The sequence below is a fragment of the Limanda limanda genome, chromosome 1, assembly GCF_963576545.1.
Source record: "Limanda limanda chromosome 1, fLimLim1.1, whole genome shotgun sequence".
NCBI lineage: Eukaryota > Metazoa > Chordata > Actinopteri > Pleuronectiformes > Pleuronectidae > Limanda > Limanda limanda.
This window is the reverse complement of record NC_083636.1, coordinates 31,771,459-31,782,597: the sequence shown is the minus strand read 5'-3', so window position 1 is coordinate 31,782,597 and position 11,139 is coordinate 31,771,459.

Here is an 11,139-nt window from a genome sequence, read left to right as displayed (position 1 = left end):
CCTCACGGATTATTAGTTACAGAGAGTCCAGATTGCGCTGGAGCCTCTTGAGCTGCGGCACAGACTGTCATTCAGTGAAGAGCTTTATTTGACAAAAGGCATATTATTGCAAAGTTGTTTGATTGCTATTTTTTTCATTTCACTTGAAGTAAAACCAAGAGGAACCATGTGTTTCTCACTGAGAAGAAATCAAAAATTGTTCCTCCTTCTTAATGTAACACTGAAGCAAAACATTTACTCTTTTTGAATGGTTTCATCCATGAACTTCAAGGAGTGAAACAACAGATGACTCCTTAAAGTTTTCAACACAACAGATTTTGGGAATTAAATTACATCTCTTTTGGTCACTGACTTAGTGGCGACCCAAACATGGCTGTTGTTCAATTTCCAGAAATGACGATCACGGCGTAGGACCTCCAATAGTAATTTCCTGAAATATCTACTGGCTGCTTAGTTCTCTCGACCTTAGAATTGACTTTATTGGATGTATTTGTACTGTTTGTATGTGATGCTGAAGTTACGCAGATGACACGACCTCCCTCCTATGCTGCCGTTTTCATTTCAAGTTTGAAAATAAGTTGAAGTTCCCTTCCTTTGTACTCCATAGCCAAGATGGCGACCATTGAGAGTGGAAAGCGACTAATATTTCTAAATGGGCTGCTCCTGTTTAATCGTTTTTCACCATTATGAGTTGACCAGCCGGGAATTGGTTTGTACACTACATCTGCTACCTCTGATTTTGGTCTCTACGAACTATCTAGGGAAATATCAGGGTTTTCAGCTGCAAATGGTTCAACGACTACTTGTCTAACATTTGTAGTGTACACGGGGTTTGATGAGCTTTTATGCTATCAACACCCTTTTCAAACCAGTATTGTTTGATATTTTTTGGCCACTTGGCGCAAACTGTAACACAATATTAACAAAGGCTATTATCGCCTTACAAAGTCGATATGACTAATACTTGGCTAATGTTTGCAAACAGTGGCGTAGCTTCACATCTCAAACATAAATAAAAGTAAATAACATGAGGTCTGATTATATGTTGTGTATCTGCTCTTATCTGCTCAATATATGTCCAATAATCACTTTACATTTAGTTCTGTATGATTTCCACCAACTGAACTATCAAATACTGGACATACACACATAGCTCTGCACCATGGAACACATCAGATTACATTAAACAGCCTTTAGACACATTTTTCCCAGTGGGTTTTTCAGATGAGGTTTCCCAGGTTGTGTTAGTTTTGTCCTTGAATTTCAATAAATGCACTAAATTGCTACCAGCATGAGACCCACATCTGATATGACCCCTGAAAAGCTTTCACTTAATGTGGTGTGGTTATTAAATGACAATTTAGATGATGCCCTTAAACATGATACAGTCATTACATTGTAACTCAGTCCGCCACAGTAACTCTTCGTGTTTATTTTTTACTTTACTTATTTTATTTGTCTGTTGTCAACATATTTGTTTCAGTCTATTAATACTGTTTCATATAAACTTCCAGTGGCACCGTTTTGAGAAGGATAAAGAAGAAGTCATACTTTTGGTTTGTCTGTAAACATCACTTTCTTGTGAGGGTAATGTTACCAACATGGTCGCCTGAGGAGTCACCCGTCATTCTTTATTCAACTGGTTTTGTGAAGCCAAGGTAAAGAAATGAAGATATTTATATCAGGCTTCTATACTTTTTTATATTATCCAGTGGCATCATTCTGAAAAGGAAAAAGAATAAATTAGATTTATGGATTTCAGTAAATGTTTCATATTCTACAAAATAACTTTCTAGAAAGGGTAACATTAATTCCATCACAAACTTATCATCACCTGCTGACCTGAGGAATCATCCGTCTTTACTCCCTAGAGATTTTGGAGATGTTGTGAAAGAAGTTTTCTTTTGCGATAGCCTCTTCAGTTTGGGGCCTTTCCCACATTCGCTCTCTTTTCCATGTTTCATTTGTTTCATCACGTCATACAATTTTTCAAGCCTTTTGGTCCCACCGCCTTAATCTATCTAATCAATCGCCAAATTCGGTCTCCCTGCAGCACACATTTATACGTATGGAAACCTTGGCGAGGGGACATTACATGTTGAACTGCTGCCAGCTCCAGCGGACTCAATGACCATACCACCTGCCAGGGCTGCTTAGAATCTCTGTGCGACTGTGGACAACGATCTGTTGTGTCAGACCAATCACAGCTGCCCAATTCATTCATCTTTCCCGAGATCTGATGAAAAGATTTTGCGTGATTATCACATCATTCCCGCGCTCGTTTCACATAACCTGAATGTTCCCAGGCTTTACCTGTAAACTTTCCCCCTGCGATCTTAGTTAATGGCTGCTCTATAGAAATAAGTTTAGAAAGTAACATTTTTCTTTAGTTGCATTAGTTGCTCTTATTTGTTGTGAGTTAAATTGATCAAATTTAATCCCAAATGTGAGCCCAAATAAGCCAGATCTCTGTTGAGCCTATACTGTACACACAGAGGCACTCTACTCAGACAAGAAACACTCACCATTAGTCTGGTATCTTATGGTGCCATCTAGTGACAGGTTTTCTCTGCAGACAGGAAGCTTCCATTACAACAGAGGTAATGTATCATACAATACTGTCTACCTCATACTTGTTTGACTCCTTTTTGTTTGACCTCAAAAGGAAAAGTGTGTCAAAGCCATAAAAAACACAAACATCCTCCTCCTTTAAAAAAGAAATGTGTGAGACCGTGAGAACATCCAGGTGGGAACAGATCCGACTTGTACACGGCAACTCACAAAATAAAGGCCGGTCAAACTACACTATCTGTAGAGTGGCTGCATTTGATTTTCACCTGTAAAACCAGAATGTGTGAAACTGTCGTTGAGTGAGAGAGAACAAAGCTTAAGGGATCTTCACAGGTAAGTATAACCCTAAAAGTTAATCTGATCAGCAGGTATCACCCCACCGGTGCTATTACATAAGTCATCGTCACAGGGGTCACTCCCTAAAAACGATCATACAGTGGGTTAAATCAATCAAACCATCCCTTGTATAATGTATGAGTCATTATTATGAAAAAGAGATGACTAATGGAGAATATCAAGGCAAGGAAAATGTAGGTGAAAAATACAACAAAAAAACACATTATATTGTTCTATTTATATTATATTATATTTGTGTTAGCAGCTACGATATAGCGTAAAATTACAGTGTCATCTTGTGGTTTGAATGAGGTTTAAATTAAATACTTACTGGCTCCTACTGGACACAGCAGAAGAAAACATGCAGGACAAGAATGGCCCAAAAGTCGCCTTAAATTGAATCAAGCTGCACCAAATGTCATACATTCATCAATATGAGTTCACTTAATGTGGCTAATTTATTTAATCAAGATCCATTTATTATTTTCCAAGAAAGAGGGCAAATGACTAAGAAAGGAAAATTATGAAAAACGCCCTATCTCTCAATGTCAAAGAAATTTTAAATGGGTTTCCCTTAGCCAGGCCACGTCCTTTTATTGAGTGTTGTGTAAATCAATCCAATTGTTATTTGCATAATCTTGGCTACAAACAAACGAACAGGGGTGAAAAAATAACCTCCTTGGTAGAGTAAAGTAGAAACTATTAGGTACATTACAGGAAAGGACAACAAAGTTCTACTCAAAGCATTTTTGTTAATACTTACAGAACAGACGTTTGTGAAAAACAGTGTTAAAAAACCTTGTTCATAATATAAGTAAAAGAGGAGAAGAGTATGGAGGATGAAATATGCATTTTAAAACATTAATTATTTTAAAATATTATTTATTTAACTACTTTCAAAAATGGGAGGAACAGAAAATGAATGATATCTCCCAGAGTAGACAGAAGTATCAGCAGTCAAATTTAAATATTACAATATTAAGTAAATAAGTGCTATTATTTAAAATAGATAATAAAGTATAATAACTTCAACCTCATTTAAGGCCAAGTGAAATAGGTTTGCTGGGGAATATGTAGTTAAACATGATCTCAGGCACTATATTGAACAATGCTTAAGGCTCTTATATACTACTACGTGTCCGTTTCTCGGAGAGTTCTCAGCAGGGGGCAAAGACTCTTTTTGATTTTTACTTCTCCGTCAGTCTACGTCCGGAAAAAAATCACCGCCAAACCCATAGGTGGCGCAACGGAAGACGAGCTCAGAGAAGCCTACCCCATTTGGGAAGAAGAAGTCCACGTGTCTCTGTTGACATGTTAGCTTGTGCCCACACACTGAACCATGGCAACTAACAGAACTAAATAAAGTGACACCCAGCGGGTCAAAATGCTGATGTAATCGTTTCTTAGCGCAGCGGTTCCCCGGTCTTGTTTCCGAACTGTGTTGCTGATTCCACAGCTTGAATCTGCTTGAGGCTACATGTAGCTAGAAGCTACACGGACCTAGCTCCCCCCAGCTTCCACACACAGTCAGCAGGGACTCCCGACACTAACTACTACTATCCAGTGTTTGCTTCTAACCTGACGGTATTATAGAAACAGTGTCATGATAGAAGTGGAATTAAAGTCGTGACGGCGGGTTCTTGCACTGTTACCACCGCAGTTAGCATGGTGGCTAGCCTAGCCCGCTAGCCTAGCCTGCTAGCGCCGTTTTGAAAGCTCGTTATAACCGTCTGTGACCGTGCACACATGCCCTCAGTGCTCGAACGAGCCACCGTCAGCCGGACAACTCCGCTGGCTTAACACACACGTCACATTAATCGTAGAATCATAGTTGTGTTTGGGTTTGATGCTACATGGAAGTAAACAGGATGTAAACAGGAAGTTTGAGGTCCGGAAATACGGAAATGACGTCATACGGAAATGATGTCGTTCGCGGACCAATCACAGCCAGTCAAGCATGAAGACGGATAGTTAGAAAAATCAGACGTGTACGAAAAGCTGTACGAAGCATTCGGAGAGGGCGTTTCACGACGGATAGGGCGGTCTTATCTGTCCGTAATAGAAGAAACGGAGAGGTATAAATTGGCCTTTAATGAGATGCAAAACCACCACGGCCTATATTACATGACGTTTGTCAAAACCTGAACTCAGCAATCCTCCTCTGCACGGTAACCACAACACAACATGCTGGGGTGCACTTCGACACCTCTGACGCTAAACAAATAGCAGAACAACCGCTGAGACAATACAGATCATCCCCTCTTCACCTTTCTCCCGGCTGCACCCACCTTCAATATCGGAAACATCTACCAACGCCCAAGGAGTGACTAATTCACAGTCATCGCTCCTGCACGCACTGCCAAGTGTCTGATGAGTCAAAGCGTGGACAACGTCCAGGCGATTGCAGGGAGAGTGAGTCTGTGAGCCATGACAGGGGAGGATGCATCACCTAAAGAAAACAGAAAATGTGTTGTTCAGACAGAAAAGGTGGGGAGAGAAATATTTCATCAGAGAACAGAGACGTTTTCTATTTGATTTCAATAATTGAAAGTATTTTAAGAAGTAAAACAGAGACAGTTAATCCATCTATCTATCTATATATCTGTATATATATAGATATCTGTATATATATATATAGATATATAGATAGATATATGTCTATATATCTATCTGTATATCCTACCTCCCTACCTATCTTCTTACCTTTCTACCTACCTGCCTGCTTGCCTTCCTAACTTCCGACCTATACCTACCTGCCAATACCTACCTATATACCTACCTACCTATCTTTAGGATTCATAGACTAGTCCATATGTATGATATACGGATGTGTGTTGATAATATTGACAGCAAGTCCTCCTGGGAAAAAGAAAAGCAATGGGAGCCTGTTAAATAGTCAGAGTGAGACACGTTTCTTTATTAATGCTCTGATCTCGTCTGAAACATGCTCTTACAGCTCCCTTTACTTCTCCAACATACACAGATCAGCTGACAGTGTGACTGTCAAGACAATTCAAATGCAGTCAGTGTCACAGCTTTGAGAAAGTGAATGATTGATGGCTTATAATATCTCATGTTCTTCTCTCATAGAGGGGAATGGGTTCAAACAGCTATGGCTAACATCCAACAGTAGATGGCACTATATAACGTGAAATAAATTCAGATGAAACGCTTGAACTTGCAATTAATACAGAGTGAAAATGATCATAGTTTAGTGCTTGCATGACATCCAGCCATTATTGTTCATGTCATTAGTAGCTGAAGTATCATTATTCATATTCCAGTTAAATTGGTTTATCATGTCCTGTATTATCAGTATTGTTTTCAGGTTTTATTCCCTCAGTCTCTTTGCAACTTTAGATCTCAGTTAGTCCATCTTTAATGAGGCCAAAAAACAAAATCAAAGTTTCACTGGAAGTTTGATGCTTTTATTTCATCAGCTCTGCTCTGGTTTGGATCTCGATGCCCACTCCCACACACATAAACCCATGCACGCACACGCACACAGAATGAGAAAGAGAAAAAGATTAGCAGACATGCCAATTACTGTGTGGCCACTGGTGATGTGCAGCAGGGCAGAGCCGCACAGCTACAACTGAGGTTTTGATTCGTCTTTATCCATATGACCCTCTGTCTTTATTCCTCGCTGGTCACTGCAGCACCAGACTGTGTCATTTACACTTATGAGTGCAGAAACAAAGGATTGCAAACGACAACAGATGTAAGAAAGATGGCAAAGCAGCCTTTCAACTGTTTCTCTGACTCACGTTACATTATCTCCCTCAGCAATGACTCATTGAGGACAACGAGTTAGAAAGAATTCAACAGAGAAGTACGATATGAAAAATATTAATGGTCCATTTTCTGCTGTTTTTTCAAATAGAACTAAAGTCGACATTTCAATTATTAAAAATTTGATTGCTAGTCCTGGTTTGGTCGTCACAAAATGTTCTTATGGCTTGATCATTACTGATGATAAAAAAAAAACACAGCAACAGGCTGTGCAGGAAAAATGACAAGAAGAGTCCTGATCAGCTACTTTCACGTGTCTTTGACTGTTGTTCATCGATTCACAGAGACAAAAAACAATAATTCTTCATCACCAAAATGATGTATGGTGCTAGAACAGGTCTGAGAAAATGAGTGTTCCATAACGATCCATAGGAGCGCAGTCGACTGTGAGAAAAATGATATTGCTTTACTGGCACCGCTGCATGCCTGACCTAGAAAAGATTGAATCTATACGGACTGCAGTGTTAGGGTCTTCCTTAGATACAATGGAATAAGGTGAGGAGACTCAATAAATATATTAATTGATACTGAGTCATTGTTCTAAGTGAAATGTACGATGACGCGTCTGACAGTTGATATGTATGAGTTCAACCAAAGGTTAAGATCTGATCTGTCTGGTTGAATAATTCAGATCAGTGATTTCTAATGAGGGCGTCTTGTATCCTCACTGTCTGGTGCATAGAAAGACTGTGTAGAATATGTGGAGAAGAAGATTATGATTTAATTTAGAAAAAATAAATATATGTCTGTTGTAAAACCAGAACACCTGTTGCAAGTAAGAGTCCCTTAAAAATAATTGTCATTACCTAAAAATAAATGACGATTCATTCATTAATCCTGACAGCTAAAAGTGATGTATAGATGGTTAAAATTCATATTTAAAATTGATGTATAGATGGTTAAAGGTCTGTTGTGTAGTGTTTGTGGGCATCTATTGGCAGAAACTGAATATAATATTCAGAATTATGTTTTCATCTGTGTTTTTGTACCTGTAACTGAGAAACATTGTGTTTTCAAGTTACTGGAAGACTATCATAGGTTCTCCTACATGCCGGTATTCAACTGATTTTAAAATGCAACTTCACCACTAGATGGCCCTAAATCCTATGGAGTGAACCTTTAAAATGTCCAGCTTCTGCTACTCCAAGTGGTCTAAATTTATGTAAATCAAACCAATAAAAACAATGGTTGCTCAACTATATGAATATGGAACATAAACTGTCCATCAAATATTATCCAGTTAATATATGGTAACTTATATCCATTTGCTCTCTTTCAAAAAAAATTTAACTGTAAGTTTGTATCTTTCTTTCTTCTCTCTATTTTTAATTTTACGATCAAATTAAAGACTGAAAGACAAGATTTAATTCTCAAAGACTCACACAAACAATATAGCACATATTTTGAAATAATGTTCATGTTTTCTCTCGAGACTTAATCAATATTAAAACTAAAATAAACAGATTGAACCCTCTCCCCCATTTACCATCACTGTATTAACATATTATATGACCCGTATGAAATATCCTGATTCAGTCGGAGGAAGAGTTGATGCTACATTGCTGTTCGTGTAGAATCCATCACATCCTTTAAATGAGGCGGTGCTCTGCGGCCTCGCCACCGCCTCACACTGAGCCTGGATATCACCAGCACAGACAGTAATGAGCCTGCTCGCGCTCCGTAGCTCGTGATAAATGGCGCGGGGCCGTAACGACTCCAGTCCCAGGCTCTGACAGGACGGCGAGTGCAGTGATGCTCTGAACACTCAAACACATAACTAAATGGTGTTTTGATGCAATTGAAAGAAACTGATTTCAACCCTCCAATCAGAGCATTATATCCATGATGCAATTTAAGCTTTTATTTAGAGACAAAACCATTTGAAATGTCCTTGAGTAAAATTCTGCTGTCACCCTGAAGATGATCCGCTCTAAAAAAAAGTCTCTATTGAGGTCATGACTGTGTAATTTGTGCTTGTTGTGTTTGTTAATCACAGGTTAGGTTTCGGTCTCTGGTGATCCATTGGCCTCCCACTGAAACCACTCTCATTATGTCATGAAATCACAGACTAAAAACAGGTGGTTTTGCAGCTGAGCCTGTGTTCCTGACCTCACTGAGGAAGAGGGAGCGAGTCTCTGAAGACCGGCGACGAATACGAGCATCAAACCATGAGAAGCAACAATGGAGAGAAATCGCTGCGAGTGCCTGTGAGGAGGATGGTGTGGATGGTGATTCAGAGGCAGAGAGCGTAGCAACAGACTTCAGCGGGGACTCTGAGTGGGGGGGGGGACGAGTAGAACCGCACAGAGCAGTGGCGGAGGAGAAACTTTGAGGCCATCTGGTTTCCCAAAGAGGAGATGACAACTCCAGCGCTGAGGCTCAATGAGTAACGCTCAGAGTGACTTCTCCCGGATTTATTGGTGATTGTGACTGGTACCACTATGGAATAAACTACATTTAAAGTCTTTCAACTGTTAGTAAATCATTCAGTATTGCTTTATAGATCTGTTTCATTTGAATCCTGTGAGCACTGGTGGTGTGGCGATGGAGTATCAGCGTTTACAGCTGCATTCACGACGATGAATAATCAAAACAATAATCAAAAAGCTGTCAGTGTGAATAATGAGTGTATAAAATCTGATTCACCATGAGTCACTACTAACATGGCCTTTTAATTTACAACACAAAACACAAAAAGGAGAAAAAAGCCGGCTGTGCATCTGTAGTTAACGTCTCGCTCACATGTGGAAGCTCTGAACAGTCCAGTGGTGTTGTGTTGTGTAATTACTCTGCCACTAATTAGCAGTTCGGCAGCAGATGCATTCAGCCCACGATGATTGTAAAGATCCTGCTGCACCTACACACTGTGGGCGACCCACATATACACACAGAGAGAGGGAGAGAGAGAGAGAGAGGGAGAGAGAGAGAGAGAGAGAGAGAGAGAGCTTTAAAGAGAGAGAGAGACAGAGAGACACGTGTGTACGTGTGTATGCTTGTTTTTGTTACCTCTTTTTTAGCATCAACACTCACCCTGTCAGGACCAGTAGACCTCACAGGGACCAAAGCCTGGTCCTAATGAGGCATAACTTCATTTCTGAGCTGCTGGTGAAGGTCATGGAGACATGCTGACTGTCTAAACAGTCACATCATGGGGACTTGTCTTCCTTATGGTGACTTAAAGCAAGTCCTCTGTGACATAAATCATTACATCTCAGGTGAGGACATGTTGTAAGGTTAGGTTTAGATTTAGATTTATGATGTAGGTTTAGGTAAAGGGTTTAAGACAAAGCACCCCAAATGAGTGCTACGGGTTAGGGTTAAGGTTAGGGTTAAGGTTAAGGTTAGGGTTAAGGTTAAGATTAGGGTTAAGGTTAATGTTAAGGTTAAGGTTAAGGTTAAGCAAGTAGTAATTTGGTTAAGGTGAGAGTAAGTCTCCAGGAAATCAGTGCAAGTCAATGCAAGGTCCTTTGAAGTCATGGAGACGATGCTGTGTGTGTGTGTGTGTGTGTGTGTGTGTGTGTGTGTGTGTGTGTGTGTGTGTGTGTGTGTGTGTGTGTAGGTGTGTGTGTGTGTGTGTGTGTGTGTGTGTGTGTGTGTGTGGTTCAATTTTGGATCAATACAATAATTGTGAGGACATTGTGACGTTGTGAGGACATTTTGACCGGTCCTCACAAATTCAATGGGCTGTTTGAGACTTGGTTTTAGGGTTAGGGTTAGAATTAGTTTAACGTTAGGGTTAGGGTCAGGGTTCGGCATCTAGTTGTGATGGTTAAGGTTAAGGTAAGGGGCTGGGGAATGCATTATGTCCTCACAACCATAGAGAGACGTGCATGTGTGTGCGTGCCCGTGCGTGTGATTGTGTTGCAGACACGCACACGCAGAGGCAGCAGAGCATCTCTTCTTCTTCTTCTCTCGCATCAGCAGCATCTCGGAGTATCATCGCTCCTTCTCCATCACAGAGGCGTGGGAGGCGTCTGTCAAACCTGTGGAGTGTCTTTCTGTCTGTGTCTCTCTGTGTGTGTGTGTCTCCCTCTGTCTCCCTCTGTGTGTGTTTAGAGGACATCACACACACACACTCACTCTGTAGTAGTTTGGTGACACTAAACCGGTTGTGCAGCTCCTCCGGGTGAGAATCTCCTGTCATCAGTCTCACTCTCAGTCTGCGGGCTCAGAGGAAGTTGAAGCTAACAGGTGCGTGGTTCGTTCTTGTTCCTTCCATTTCTCATCGTTTCCTCATTTTTTTTTACATCTCTTCATTTCACAGGATCAGCGGCTGCGGGGTTTTATTCCCCTCGTCGTGATAGGTGCGCTTCTTTGTATAACCTGGATGTGATAGTAAATCCATTCCCTGGCTGTGGGCTGTACGCACAGCTCCTACAGGTGGATGATCCGAGCAGGGTTTTTTACTAACACGTCAGGGCGGTGCCATGCTTTATTTCT